Source organism: Erinaceus europaeus, chromosome 13 (assembly GCF_950295315.1).
Source record: "Erinaceus europaeus chromosome 13, mEriEur2.1, whole genome shotgun sequence".
In the NCBI taxonomy this organism is placed as follows: domain Eukaryota; kingdom Metazoa; phylum Chordata; class Mammalia; order Eulipotyphla; family Erinaceidae; genus Erinaceus; species Erinaceus europaeus.
Genome location: NC_080174.1, coordinates 49,725,901 through 49,741,684, shown reverse-complemented (window position 1 = coordinate 49,741,684; position 15,784 = coordinate 49,725,901). Strand labels below are relative to the sequence as shown.

The window sequence follows — 15,784 nt, the reverse complement described above, 5'->3', positions numbered from 1 at the left end:
CTCTGGGTGCCAAGATCAAACCACTCAGCCTTCCCTACACACCTTATTCACTAAAGACAACAGCTGGCCCCATCCTCAAATCCCACTCAACATCCAAAGCCAGGCCCAGTCCTAGGTTCCAAGAAGTCACCCCTATGATCCCCAGCCACCACACCACTTCCCCAATCCCATCCAAGTGTCAGGTGCAGCACTGGGTCCTCACACTACCATGTCCCTCGTCACAGCAGCATGTGCGTCCAGGGTTGTCACCCCCACTGCAGAGGAGAGGCAACCCATACTACAAAGGAAGTAGCTTCCCAGCGTGGGTCACTCCTGCCTGTGCTCCCTGATGCATTCACTGTAGCAGTTTGTGGGCATGTGGGAAGCAGAAAACCTCCTAGGCAGTGTACCAGGAGCCATGCAAGGCCTTGGACAAGGTCAAGTCTTCTCTTGTCCCACTTTAGTTTCCCCAGTGGGCAAAAAGAGGTCTGACTGGATGATCTCTACAATTAGTGCATGGCTTCAGATCTCAGATGATGCTCCAAGGATTGTGTATATAAGCACTATCAGATATAGACTTTCTTGAAGCTACATGGTGAGATAATTATCTGCTTTCTCCGAATATCTCAAGCTTGTCTGGCAAATACCTAGTACAGTGCTACAGAGATAGAAGAACTCTGGATGCACCCTTTATACACTCATTCCTTCATTCCCTCATGCATTCAACACAGTGCACTAAAGCTGCCTATCCTCAAGGAGCTTACATTTCAGAAGGGAGAAAGAGTCCACAGTAGTCATGAAATCACAAGGTCAAAAGTCACTGGGTATCCATCTCTCTAACATCACTTCCCTGGCATTATTCACAGGGCAGGTGCATCACTCTACATTTTGTAAAGAATAATCTTGCTAGAAATTATAACCGTCCAACTAGGTGAAGATGGCAGGGCTGGGGAGGAGGGAGTTCCTGCCCATTCTAGTGAGATCAGAGGCCCTTTTGTCTAGAATGTGGAAAGGGAATTCCCACTTGGTACAGGGATTGGCTGACTGGGCTTCCTTTGCACAGTTTTGGGATTCTAAGGTGTCCCAGAGTTCTGGGTTTAATCCTACAAAACTCCTGATGAGTTCCATGGACTAGGACAACTTACCTAATCTCTCTGCCTCAGTTTCCTCATCTGTAAATGGGAGCACTGACAAAAAAATAAAAGGATTAAATACATTAATATTTATAAAGCCTTTTAAACACAGGCTGGCGCAAAGCAAGTACTCTGGGCCACTAAGTAAGTAAAGCAGTGAAAGTCCCCTTTGTAGTTCTAAATCCCAGACTGGATCATGCTAAGACCCCAAGTATCAAAGGCTCTCAGGTGCAAAAGCTTCTCAACTGCTAAGATTCTGAGATTGGAAGAGACTGGATTCTTAGATCCCATGATTTAATCATCTCATTATTTCCTAACAACTGCCCCGAGCCTCCCGGGAGAGGAGAGGACAAAGCTCAGTATCACTTCATCTCCCAGGCGCTGCCTGGCAGCCAAGGACGCCACACCTGGGCTCACTCCACACAAAAGCCTCAAGCTACACCATACTGGAACTACCATCCACTGGCCTGCATAGGACTTCAGCATGATCCGCCAGTATAGACAGCCACGAACCACACGTAAACAAGTAAGAGTTTCAGAAACTGACAGGAGCTGCAAAAGGAGATGAAGAGGAACTGACATAACAGAGAGAGAGAGAGAGACTGGTAAGCAATCACAGAGCTAGTAGCTGGGGAAGCCCATCTGAGGAGGTGACATCTGAGTCAAAACCTGTGAAATAAGAAGGCATCAGCCAATGCAAACATTTGGGGAACAACATTGGGGGATGTACAAAGGTCCTGCCAACAAGATCTGTAAATCTGAGGCACAGAAAGAAGCCCATGTATCTGAGGATGGAGAGACTGTGGGAGTGAGAGAAGGGTGGCGAGTAGGGGAAAGAGGGTATGTGTGGAGGGAGGAGCTGTGGTTGAGTGGTGAGCAGGTGAAGGGACTGCAGTGGGCTCACAATGACTTTGGGCTCTATTCTTCTACATGCCTAGGAAGCACTGGTTTCAATCAGGAAACAGGAAGGCATAATAGGTCTTTCAAAGATCCCAGATCATTTGATGCATTCTGGTGAAAAAACCAGCAATGCACCAAACAAGAAACCCCAAATTGCAAATGGAATTTGATCTCAAGACCCAGATCCACCATCATTATAGTCTATACAGCAGCTCCTCTGGCTTATTTTAACCCTCTTCTTTTTAAGACATCTTCCTTGAGAACACATGTAGACACTCTGGCTAGTGCTTTCCCCGCCTGCAACCTCACACCTTCCCTGTTGACTTCAGAGTCATGGAGAACTACACCTGTATCTCACAGGGCTGTCCAACTGGAATCGGGAATTGGATGGATGCATGGATGGTTGGATGGATGACTGAAATGATTAACCAATAAACTAATAAATGTACAACGAAAGAATAAAGAAATAATTTGGTAAACCAGTGAATGAATAAACTAACTGATGGGAGGACAAAGGAAGAGAGGAAAGAAGGAAGGAAGGATTCACTTTACAGAGAGGCAGAACAGGGTTAGCATTATCTGCCCAGAGAAAAGCTGGGGGCAAGCTAGGGTCAGACCCCACTCACAATTCACACATATATCACCCATCTGGGACCATATTAACTTCATTCCCTAAGACAGCAGCTAGACTATATCTTAGCTGCTGAGTCAAAACCATGCCTCCACCAAATATTGACTATAGTCCCACGACCATTAGCAACAGCGACAGTAATCACTGCTGTTAACAGCAATAACTGTTCTCCAGACCCAGTGGAACCCAGCTGTGGGAGATTGGTTCACTCCACCTCTGAGTGTCTCAGAAGAATGGAGACTGGAGATCACGGTGCTGGTCCTAGTTGGGTGACTTCAAGCCATGGGTTTCCCCTGAACCCTGATGACTTCTCAGGGTCTTTCCAGCTCTGAAATTCATTAGTGGTGGTTCTCTAGATTTTCTGCACAGTTGCTGGGTCAGCAGAGGAGACTGAGAGGCCAAAAAATAGAAGGTGGGAAAGTCCTGTTTATAAGCACCAAAGACCATTTGGGAAACGCCTGGGCAAGGCATTTGTGGCCTGAGTTTAAGCAAGCCCTCCTCTTCCACAGATCAACCTCTCCAAGTCTCAATTTCCTAAATTTTAAAGTGGCCTTAAGTACCTCCACCATGACAATTTCACTTCAACTGAGTTTCGGAGCACCTGTACAACTGAAAGGCCGATGTGATGACAATTAGACACTCCTCTATGCAAACTATCAAGTTCCATGTGCTCTGGAGAGACTCTGAAAGTAGGGGGAGGTGGGGTAGTGAAGGAAGGCATGCATGGAAGTCCCCATCTGGCCTACAGTGGAGGCCTCAGAGATGGGACCTGAACACTGGGGGCCCCGTCTCAGCTCTCCTGACTGGCAATGTGACGATGGGCAAGTCATTTCCCCTCTCTGGACTCAAGACTGTGAAAAATGCCTTGCTTGGTACTCTTTGACCAAGAAATACCAGGTTCTGCAGCCTAAATCCATGGACCTCAGCCTTCAATGATTCAGGTGGCTCCCACTGGCCCTCTTAGAGCCAGAACACAGACCAGAACATGATGTGGGGCTCCTCAGATACCTGTGCAGGGGCTCAAGGTCCAGCCAGAACAGACCTTCCCAAGCGGGGGAAAGACGAGACCCAAGCTGTCCATGAAGTTTAGATAGAGCAAGCCACCTGATCCCACTGGCCTGGCCTTCAGATCCTTCTGCAGCCTGCAGCACTAGAAGGCTCTGACCTGTCCAGCCACACACTTCAGGAACTTCACCAAAGTCCAAACTGCTCCAAACAGGAGTTTCCAGGGTTCCAGGCACAACTGGCAGAATGGGGTAAAAACACACCACAGGGGAGAAGCTCATACTGCCCACACTAGCACACCAGGCACCCGGCCACAAGACATCCTCTCCAGCTCTCCCCTCAAGCCCCACTGGGACTGAAGGCCTGCACACAGCTAAGAACTCTGGAAGAGAAAAGAAGGGGGTCATCTGCCACCAGAGGCCACCTCCTGTGGCCAAGAGGCCCACCAGGTCAGAGAAGAGGTTCTCTAGTGGCCAAACGCCAAGCACACTTGCCTGAGAGCTAGAGAGAGCTAGGGGGATTCCTGCCTACAAAGACCCCCCACACCGGCCACCCATGAAGGAGCCAAGCCCACCCCACCACACCATTCACAGCACTGTAGACTCCACTGTGCTGGAGGCTGCTGTGGAGGAGAGCCAGATTACTTCTCATTCCAGAGGTTTAGTTAGGAACCCTGGACCCACTCTGAACCTCTATATAGTTAGTCCTCTCCCCCAAATATGAGGATACAGGTGCTTACAATACTATTTTGTAGTATCTTTCAAAAGATGGTTGCTAGTTGGCACCAAAGCCCCCATCTACAAAACCTCAACAACCCCTTTGCTTTGATGAAACTGATCTCCCACCCCCTCCTAAACCCTGCAAAGGCAGTTGGCTGGGGAGACATGAGCCCCAGAACCTTTTGCCACATCTCACTGCTTTCCAAAAAAAAAAAAAGGAAAAAGCTTCAAAAAAGGGAAAAACTTTCAGAGTTAACTTTAAATTCCCAGCCCTTCCCCTTCCTCCCCCAATCGCCCAGCGGCTTCCTTTTTTTTTTTTTTCTTTAAAGTGCAATCGCATTGTGTCTCACCTCCCCCGAAAAGCTGTGGCTCTCGCCAAAGAAAAGGGGAAAAAAAAAAAGCCAACCCTTCGGGTGCCCCCTCTGCTTCCAGCCGCCTCTCCCACATTCTCAGACAGTTTTATTAAAATTTTCAGACAAAAGAAAAACAAAAATGGCAGCCTGGCTTATTTTTAAAACAGGACAGGGACGCCATATTCTGCAGATCTGCAAAAAAGGGGAGAAATCCGGCACTGGCCGCTCCACCCGGCCGGCTGCAAAGTGCGCGAACCGCGCCGTTTGCAACCCGTTTATTTGCATTAAGCTCCATGAATCATTGTTTACCGGAGAATTGCAGCAGGTTTGAATAGCCCGGCTTAAGAAAACACACACGCACACATTCTGAGACCAGAACCAGACACGCCGCCGGAGACACTTCCTACCCGGCCGCCGCCGCCGCCGCCGCTCCGGCCCCGGCCCAGGCCCCGGCCTGAGGCACAGGCGGCCCCCGGGCCTCGGAGCGCCGGGCCGGTGCTGACAGCGCCCGCGCCCCGACCCGCGCCCCCTCCCGCAACTCGACGCAACTTTCCCGCGGGCAAGCGCCCGCCGCGGCCGGGCCCGCTCCCCGCGCATCCCGGGCCCGCACGGACCTGGCTGTGCCGGCGACGGCTGAGACGCAGCCGCAGCCCCGCGCCCGGCGGCCCGAGGAGGGCCGGGCTTGGGGCTCCGGTTCCGGGCTCCGGCTCCGGCTCCGGGCTCCGGCTCGGTGCAGAGCCGCGCGCAAACCTTCCGGGTCGCCTGCTGTTCACTTCTGGGTTCTGCAAGCGTCGAGGAGGCGGCAGCGGCGGCGGCGGCGGCAGCGGCAGCGGGAGGCTGGGTCTGCAGCACCGCGCGGCCCCCGTGCGCTCCGCGAGCCCCCGCGCCAGGCGCCCGGCTCCGGGTGGTGGGGGGCCGCCTCGGGCCCCCGCCTCTCCGGCTGCGCAGCCCGTCCGGGCCCGGGGATTCCCGCGAGTAGGCAGCGCCGGGCGCGGGCGACTGCGCGAGGGGAGGGGGCCGGGGGGGCGGGCCGCGCGCTGGGGCCCCGCTGGAGCCCGGGGCCTCGTCTCGCGCTCGCCGCCGCCTAGCAAAGTTGCGCCGCGCCCCCCGCCCGCGCCGCGCCGGAGGCTGAGCCACAAAGGAACTCCTCGCCCCTCCGCCCGCCCGAGCCGCGCGGGGAGGGCACCGGCTCCCGGGCCTAGGCCAGCCCCTTCCCCAGCGCGGGGACTCCCGGGGCTCCGGAGGCCGCGGCCATTGTCCCGCCCAGGCCCGGCCGCCGACTCGCCGCCCCCTCCCCGGCGATGGCGGACTAGGGCCCTCGGCCTGGCCCAGCACCATCCAGACCTGGCAGGGCCCGCTCGGTTCCAGACTGCCTCTGGGGGGATTGGTGGGGGGGTGTAGTAGAGGGGTCTTCTTCGTAGCGAGCAGGCTGGAGGGGACCCTCCGAACAGGCCCCTACACCTGATAACCAACGATCATGCAGAAAATCCAGGCTGAGGTTTTTGTTTTTGTTTTTTTGCTTGTTTTGTTAAGATGTGGATGTGGGGTTGGGAGCCAGAAGTTTGTGCGCCCCAGGCCACCCCTCCCCGTGTAGGCTCCGGCCTTTCTGGTTTCTAGGCCCGAACCCTGCAAGGGTAGGGTCGCCAGAGGGTGTTAGCTTCTCCTCTCCCAGAGTCTAGCAGAGGTGGTACGGGCTGTCTGTCCCCCAGCTCCAGACCTCGGAGCCATCAGTGTAACTCCTCCTCCAGCCTCACCCTCCCCAGCCAATCATTCACTAAAGTCCTCGGGATTCGGCCTCCAGAGCTGTCAGCTTCCAAACTTCACTTCTACCTGAGGAGGCAGCGCTTGTCCCTGCATCGTTTCACTGCCTCAGGCTTCTGTGACACTCACAGCCAGCCAGCCTATAGATCGCAATTAATCAAGTCCGGGCCTGCCTTCAGGAGGTGCCCAGCCCCCAGGATAGGACACACATACATAAACAATCCCCTGCCAGTATTTGGTCCCTACAGGAACCTTTTCCCTAATTTAGCAAATAGTGACTGAGGGTTGTTAACAGAGGCAGTTCTGTATGGCTGGAAAAACAGCTACAAACAAGTTGGACAAAGTTCCTACCTTCATGGAGCTTCTAGTCTATGTTAATTGTGCGAGTAATTCAAGGATAGGGTCCGTATATGCTGTTTGTTTTAAGGCCCGGGTACCGAGTACAGTGCCTAGCTATGTGTGGCAGGACTTAGTTGTAATTAGAAAGCACAAGGAGAGCACAAAGACCACCACCACCCCCGCTCCAGAAATGAGGGTGTTCAAGAAAGTAGATATGAGGTGAAATGTATGGAGAAAGAAGGGATGGCTTTCCACTTTCCACAGAAATGAAGGTGACAAAAGTATTGGTGCATTGTTGAGAAATTGCATGAGATACAAATAAGTGGGAGATAAGTGACAAATCTCTCATGCAGAAAAATTAACAATAACAATAATTGCTGTATGTCGTCAAAGAGATTGGCATACGATTCTCCATCCCTTGGAGGTGGGCTGTGCATAGTGCCTTGTTCCAAAGTATACAATATGGAAAGGAGGGAGAGTACTTTACAGGGGGGAAAACTGACAATTATGATCTCAGATAGTTGATCAACAGCCACAAATCATATTGACAGTATGTGTGCCTGATATTCTGTGATGAAAAGTGACACTTTACCTTGATGGTTCTCCTTCCAATAGTCTAATCTTGTTATGAGAGAAGCATCAGATCAACTCTGATCAGGAGGCATGCTGAAAAATTACTAGTATTCCTCAAAACTGTCAAGATCATTATAAAAATATGGGAAGTCCGGGAAAGTGTAAAAGCCCAGAGGAGCCTAAGGAGACATGACAAGTAAATATAACATGGTTGCCTTACGTGGCATCCTGAAACCAGGGGAGGGGGGAGACATTAAATAAAAACTAAGGAAATCTAAACAAACTGGACTTTCACCGATAACATTTCAACAAAAATACTCAGTAGTAATTTCAATAAATTATAATATTTACTAACAGACATTACAAATAGAGGAAGCTGGGATATGAATATATGAGAGATCTATGACATCTCCTTGTTTTTTCTGCAGATCTAAAACTTAAAAAAAAAGTCTATCATGGGGCCTGGTGGTGGCATACACATTATAGTGCACAAGGACCCAGGTTCAAGCCTCTGGTCCCCACTTGCAGGGGGAAAGCTTCACAACTGGTAAAGCAGGGCGTCAGGTGTCTCTCTGTCTTTTTCCCCTCTCTACGTCACTTTCTCTTCTCAATTTCTCTCTGTCTCTACCCAATAATAAATAATAGAAATATTTTTTGAAAGTCTATCATGGGGGTTGGGTGATAGCGCAGCAGGTTAACGCACATGGCACAAAGCACAAGGACCAGCATAAAGATCCCAGTTTGAGCCCCCAGCTCCCCACCTGTGGGGGGGAGGGGTCGCTTCACAGGTGGTGAATCAGGTCTGCAGTTGTCTGTCTTTCTTGTCCCCTCTCGGTCTCCCCTCCTCTCTCGATGTCTCTCTGTCCTATCCAACAACACTAACAGCAATTACAACAATAATAATAATGAAAACAACAAGGGCAACAAAATGGGAAAAATGGCTTCCAGGAGCAGTGGATTTGTAGTGCAGGCACTGAGCCCCAGCAATAACCCTGGAGAAAAAAAAGTCTATCATAAGGGTAAAAATTCTTCTAAAAATGTACCAACTCCTGTCATTGTTATTCAAAAACATATAATACAGGGTTTGGGAGTAGTACATCTGGTTGAGTGCACAAAGATCCAGATTTGATCCCCTTCCTGAGTGGTGAAGCAGGTCTGCAGGTGTCTTTTTGTCTCCCTAATATATATATTGCTTGCTACAACATTCTAAGAGCTCAACAACATTCTAAAATCTCAACCACTGTTAATATATTATTAATCTCATCATCACTGTAATTTTTGGCACCTTAGGGCAGGACATGCAAAGGACCCAAGTCAGAGAGAAAGGGTGATTGGAGACAGAATTCTGAAGATCTTGACTATAGGGCTAGGATCCTTATTTGTGTAGAAGGATAACATGTTCTGACCTATTTCTGGCGCATGAATCGCCAGTTTAACCTAAAAAACTGTGCTCCACAGATACGGGGTGAAATGATGGGAAAGAAAGGAGGGCTTTTCAGTTTCCGGGGAAGAGTAAGCTACTGCCTCAGGTCTTGCCATAACCCTTCTAAGGCCTTTGCACAAGCTGCTCTCTCTGCCTGCGATACCTGCCTTTCTCCAGTCATCCCACTTTTCCTGGTCACGTTCAACTCATCCTTCAGGTTTTAGCTGAGACATTTCTTGGGGCCTTCTGAAGTTAATGTGGTCTGATTGAGGTCAGTGTGGGTTAAGGGGCAAGAGGCCAAAGATAAAGAGAAGACTCCCCTCTCTGCTACTGGTACCCATACCTTGGCCTTAAAGACTATTCATACTAGATGCTACTTTTCCTTCACAGAATGGACACCTGTAATTACACTGTACACCTCTGTGCCTTCAAACCTCTATACATGCTGTTCCCTCTGCCTGTTGTCCTGAGTGGTTTTCCCAATATCTTACATCTGGTGAACAGCCACTCATCAAAGCTTGGCTAAAACATCACCTCCTCTTGAAGTCATTCTAGGTCCTCTGCACGGAAAGAGTTCCTTTCCTCTGATTCCCAAGAGCACCAATATTCTCTCACTACACTGTTAGCTCAAGGTATGTGGAGCAACTATTTGCTGAATGGATGGGGAGATGATGGAGTGGAGGTCAGGTGGTGGTGCACCTGGTTGAGTGCACATGTTACAATGTGCAAGGACCCAGGTTTGAGCCCTCAGTCCCCACCTGTAGAGGGAAGGCTTTGTGAGTGGTGAAGCAGTGTTACAGGGGTCTCTGTGTCTTTCTCCCTCTCTATCACCTCCTTTCCTCTCAATTTCTGACTGTCTCTATCCAGTAAATAAATAAAGATAATACAAAAAAAAAAAAAGAAAGAAAGAAAATAAAAACAATGGAGTGGACAGCAAACCCATTCTCATCTTCTCCAATTCCTTAATCCTTATCCTCCTCCAGGAAGTCTTATGTGACTATTCCAACCCAACCCACCGACCACCCTCCATTCTCTTTAGCTTTTTATGACTTAGCCTCAATTCATACTGTTAGGTATGCAAGTCTGTCCATTAGATCAGACTCTTTGAAAAAGTAGCTATGTCTAACATGTTTTTTCCTTCACTCATTCAATAAGTATTATTTTCACCTCTCTTTTTTTTTATTAGTGGTTTGATATTAGACTTGCAGAATTGTAAGATAACAGGGTATAATTCTATACAGTTCCACCATCGGAGTTCTGTGTCCCATCCCCTCCACTGGAAACTGCAGTAGTTCTTCCAAGGTCACTGATATGGGCTGATTCTATAACAATCTATCTATATACGTATGTATATATATTTTCCTAACAGTCTTGCTTTCACTTGCTTTCTAGGTCATCCTGAAACCTATTACTACTTCCAAGTTTCTTTCCTTTTTTTTCCCTCTTCTCTTTCAGATGAGTGAAACCATGCCTGGCTTCCTCTGGTGTTTTCCAGATCTGCTTCCCTTTCTCTGGTGGTATAAAAACAATATTCTTGGTGACAAATACTTCAGGTCCTGGTGGAATACCAGGGAGTAAAGAACCCTCTGGTTTACTCCCCCTAGTGTTTACCCCTTTGAGAGTATGGACCAAAATTCTTTTGGGGGGCTCAGAAGGTGGGAGTTCTGGCTTCTGTAATTGTTTCTCCACTCAACATGGATGTCGGTAGGTAGATCCATACCCCCAGACTTTTTCTATTTTCCCCTAGTAGGATAGGGCTCTGAAAAAGTGAGGTTCCAGGAAGCACTGATGAGGTCATCTGCCCGGGGGAGTCAAGATGGAATCATAGTAGAATCTGCAACTTGGTGGCTGAAATGCAGTAAGATGGAAAGCAGGACAAAATGTTTACTAAGCAGAAACCATGAAGTAGAGATAGAGCAGATAAAAGTAGGGAATTTAGGGTGGAAGGAAGTCAGGAAGTCTATTTTAGATATCTTCCTAGGAGTCCATTTCTTAATAATTTTTTGCTTGAGCTTGATAGCTAACATGGGGGTGGATTAGAACTATTGTCTGGGAAGATGATGTCTTCCCAGTGTAGCACAGTGTAGTAGACCTAGGAAGCTGGATTAGGGTAGAGTGTGCTTGCAAACTTGAAGAAAATACATAAATGTGATTAACAGTCTACCACAGTGGTCTAACCCAGGACCCATGTCTATTCATATTTAGCACTGGAGCCTGTACATATTCTGACTTGGGAGCCAGTCTCTTGCCCCTATCCAGCTTTTATAGTCACTTCCTTATCTGATGAGCTTAGACTTTCTCCTAGTTGTTAAAATGTTGAGTGTCATTTGTTATAACCAAACCATGTTAGGTTTATGGAATCTGGCCTTAATTCAGCAAGTATTTACAAAATCCTACTTCTTATTTATTTATTTATTTACTCTTTTGTTGCCCTTGTTATTTTTCGTTATTGTTGTTGTTGATGTTGTCGTTGTTAGATAGGACAGAGAGAAATGGGGAGAGGAGGGGAAGACAGAGAGGGGGAGAGAAAGATAGACACCTGCAAACCTGCTTCACTGCCTGTGAAGTGACTCCCCTGCAGGTGGGGAGCCGGGGGTTGGAACCGGGAATCTTAAGCGCTTTGTGCCACCTGAGCTTAAGGCGCTGCCCTACTGCCCGAATCCCTAAAGTCCTACTTCTAAGTCACAGGTGGGGTCCCAGGCTCCAGAGCAGGGGTAGAAACATTTTTTTTCTGCCAAAGTTCATTTAGATATTTATAACATCATTCGTAGGCTATACAACTGTACCTCCAGCCTGTTCAGACTGAGCACTTGTTGTCAAGAGGTTTCCATCTCTCTCTTTCTGCCCTCTAACTATACCACTAGTTGCCTCCTCACCCCTCAAAGGGGAGTGTCCCTCTCATCAGAACTAAGAGAGCATCAGAGACCAAGCATGGCCTTATTTTTAAAAAATCTGTTTAAAGACTTAATTTGATAGGACAGAGAGAAATTCCGAGAGCAGGGAAGATAGAGAAAGAGAGACACAGCATTTATTCACAATTTGTGAAAGAAATAATCAGCATTGATTGACAATTCGTGAAGCTTTTCCTTTCAGATGGGGGCAAGGGTCTTGAACCCAGGTCCTTGTGTATGGTAATGAGTGCATTCAACCTTGTGCATCACTATCTGGCCCTAGCCAGCACTATAAATCCACTGCTCCTGGCAGCCATCTTTTTTCCATTGCTGTTGTTATTGCTGCTGTTATTGTTGTTGTATAGGACAGTGAGAGAGGAGGGAAAAATAGAGAGGGGGAGAGAAAGACACCTGCAGACCTGCTTCACTCCTTGCGAGGCAACCCTCTCCTCCCCCCCGTAGGTGGGCAGCCGGGGACTTGAACCAGGATCCTTGCACGGGTATGCTCGTCACTTGTGTGCTTAATCCGGTGCACTACTGCCTGAGCCTGCCTATTGTGCACGTTCTAAATGGACACCTACGAGAACCCTCGGAAGGAGACTGGCAGGTGTGGTTCACCCAATTCCTGGGCGGGAAAGCTGAGGCCCAGAGATGGAAACTGGTTAGCTATGTCTTAGGCAACGTCTTCTGCTGAGATCCTCAGGCCCCTAGTTCAGCGTTCTTTCCAGTGTAGCACCTGGTAAGTGAGGGTTAAGTGATGTGTGTGTGTTTAGCAAAGTCAATGAATGAAGGAGCATGTGAATTTTCTACTCACCACCCTCCTTACCTTTACTCATTTTGTTTCTCTCAAGGATGCATGGCTTAGAGTGAATAGAGTAGGTATAACAGAACTCGGCTTAAAGCTTAACTTTGTCAAGTCAACACAAAAACTCACTTGAATAGTGCACTGTTTTGGTATTTTATGATCTAAGTTTTTGAGTTTGGCTCTTTAGTATTGTGGTCTTTCTTTTTTATTTTTATTTTTTATTATTGGATAGAGACAGAAAAATTAAGGCTAAAGGAGGAGATAGAGAGGGGCACATGCAACTCTACTTCACCACTCTTAAAGTTTCCTCCCTGCAGGTGGGGGGACCAGGGGCCTGAACTTGGGTCCTTGTGCACTGTAGTGTGTGCACTTAACCAGGTGGGTCACCACCTGCCCCAAGTATTTTGGTCTTTTTCATTCTTTCTGTCTCCTAAAGAAGAAAAATAAACAAAAACTGGCTTTGTCATATATAAGATGGTGATAAAAGATAAATTTCTTGCTCTCTGCATTTTTCTCATTTGCAAACTGAGTATGATAATGCCTACTTCATAGGGCAAGTATTCAATGAGGTCATGTATGGGTGAGGCCAGAGCAATGTTGGCTACTGCACTCCCACTTCACCTTTCCTGGAAAATCTTCCTGAGAACTCCAGCTTACACTTTCCCAACCTCAACAAAAACTTCTTACACCCTTCTCATTTGTACCATCTAAATTATAACACATGGAAAATATCATTTAAACCTCAAGATCTGTCTTCTCTAGATGATGGCTCAATGCATCTTAGTGTGAAACTGAATCTCTGCCACTCACCTTTCCAGTTTCTAGAGGGAGGTGGGTGGAGGGAAGACTTCTACCACTTCCTCTAAGTATCTGATGTTCTGTTAAACAGAGGCATTAACAAAGTTTTAGATACTCTGAGAGTCTATGAGCTGAGCAGGAGATGAAGACCTAAATTATTCTGCATGACAAAATATTGGAGGTATGGTCCCCAAGTCTTTACATAATTTAGCCCCTGCCCTAACTCACCATCTTTAACCAGGACCAGTTTCTGCCTTGGCCTCTGGACTTGACACACAGGTCTCCTGTGAGTTCATGCAAGGCATGTTAATTCCTTTAGCCACACGACCTTTGCAGCACCTTTTTTTTTTCTTTTTCTTTTCCCTTTTTTTGTCCTTGTTTTTTTTTATTGTTGTAGTAGTTATTATTGTTGTAGTTATTGATGTCGTTGTTAGATAGGACAGAGAGAAATGGAGAGAGGAGGGGAAGACAGAGAGGGGGAGAGAAAGATAGACACCTGCAGACCAGCTTCACCACCTGTGAAGCGACTGCTCTGCAGGTAGGGAGCTGGGGGTTCGAACTGGGATCCTTATGCTGGTCCTTGTACTTTGCATCACGTGCGCTTAAGCCGCTGCGCTACCACCCAACTCTCTTGCAGCACCCATTGGCATGTGCTGAGCCCCTGACTCACTAATCATGTCCCCACTTTACCTAATGAATTCGTCCTCACTTAAAACATGGGGGCCAGGGGCCAGGTGGTGGTGCACCTGGATGAGTGCACATGTTACAATGCACAAGGACCCAGGTTCAAGCCCCTGGTCCACACCTAAAGGGGGAGAGCTCTGCAAGTGGTGAAGCAGGGCTGCAGATGTCTCTCTGTCTCTCTCCCTCTCTATCACCCCCTTCCCTCTCAATTTCTGGCTGTCTCTATCCAATAAATAAATAAGTAAATAAACAAAAACATGGGGGCTCATAGCCACATCCTGAGGGGGACCTCCTGCTAGTGTCAGGATTATCTCACAGGTCCAGATAGCATAATGGTTTTGCAAAAGACTTTCATACCTGGGGTTTTGAGTTCCCATATATTGAGTGAACCAGCCACAGCCATCTTGCATATCTGGGCTTCAATTTCTTCAACTGTGAAATGGACCAATATCCAGTGGCCAAGTTGTAAATGAAACATATGAGCATTTTGGGATCGGACACACAGGTTTCAAACTTTGGCTCCCATTAGACTTAGGACCTGAGGACATCCCAGTCTCATCAGAAATAAATGATGACAATAATCCTAATTTTACAAGACAGTGTATCAGGGTTAGAAATTATATTCTAATTATATATAATGTATATATTAGGGCTGGGTGGTGGCACATCTGGTTGAGTGCACACATTACAATGTGTGCAAGGACCTGTGTTCAAGCCCCCAGTCCCTACCTGCAGGGGGAAACTTCACGAGTGGTGAAAAGGGCTGCAGGTGTCTCTCTGTCTCTCTCCCTCTCTATTACCCCTTTCCCTCTCAATTTTTGGCTGTCTCTATCCAATAAATACAGATAACTTTAAAAAAATTTTAAAAATAAATTGTATATATCACCATTTACCAAGTATTTCCTGACTGTTGGGATTTTCATGGACATGATCTCAGTCAGAGAAGGCAAAGTACCCAGAATAGCACCCCGGACCAGGCCATTATGTTAACCAGGACATATTAATTTCCATCCTATAGGATGTGAGGAGTTCATGGGTATCAGAGGAAGGACTTTATCATCCACAAATCACCTTCAGAAAGTAAGACTGATGACAAGAATTATTTATTTTCAGCCCTTCCCCCAGCTGGTCTCCACACTCCTCCCATGCTATGCCTTCACAGCAAATCTGGCCCCATTTTTTTTATAACTGGCCCTGGGGCTATCAGAGGAAAAGGGCAGAAGTGCCATAATGGAAGGGCAGACAATTACCTTCCCTTATAATTACCATTTGCAGTAATTAAATAATAATAGCCTTTTGTAGGGCCCAAGAACGCAAAGCAGCCCACATCTGGTTCCTTTCTCTTATGCCAGGAATTGCCTGCCCACAGGGATGGTATGGGGAAATTGAGGCAAACAGAGGAATTAAGCCAACCACCCGAAGTCAATCTGGGTGTCCTAGCCATTGAATGGTCTAGAAGTGGCAGACAACTGGGGAGGTCTGTGTGGCTGTGGGCGGTTGACTTTGCTCTCTGGGTTTCAGTTTCCCCATATGTAAAGCAACATGGAGCAAAACCTGATGTGTTGCCAGCCTATTATTCTAGGCGTTATTCCATTCATACACAGTACTGAGCAATTCTCTTTTGCACGTTGCAGGTTGCAAGAGATGAAAATCCATGGCTGTGAGCAAATAACCGGGGGGGGGGGGGGGGGGGGGGAGGCCTTGACTTGCAGATTCAGAGAATCTAAGAAAGGGTTCAACAAATTATGTATAAAGCAGAAGTCTCTGGAACAAGTGAATTAGGGACTAGG

At 47.8% G+C, this 15,784-nt stretch overlaps 1 protein-coding gene across 1 annotated transcript in view; it reads right to left on the bottom strand.

Moving 5' to 3' along the window:
* Nucleotides 1-5,478, bottom strand: part of ZNF362 (zinc finger protein 362) — a 43,687-nt gene extending 38,209 nt beyond the window's left edge. The window contains exon 1 of the mRNA XM_060205837.1: nt 5,335-5,478. The gene's annotated coding sequence lies outside the window, so the exon portion shown is untranslated. The remainder of the gene's footprint in view (nt 1-5,334) is intronic.
* Between the last annotated feature and the right edge of the window lie 10,306 nt (nt 5,479-15,784).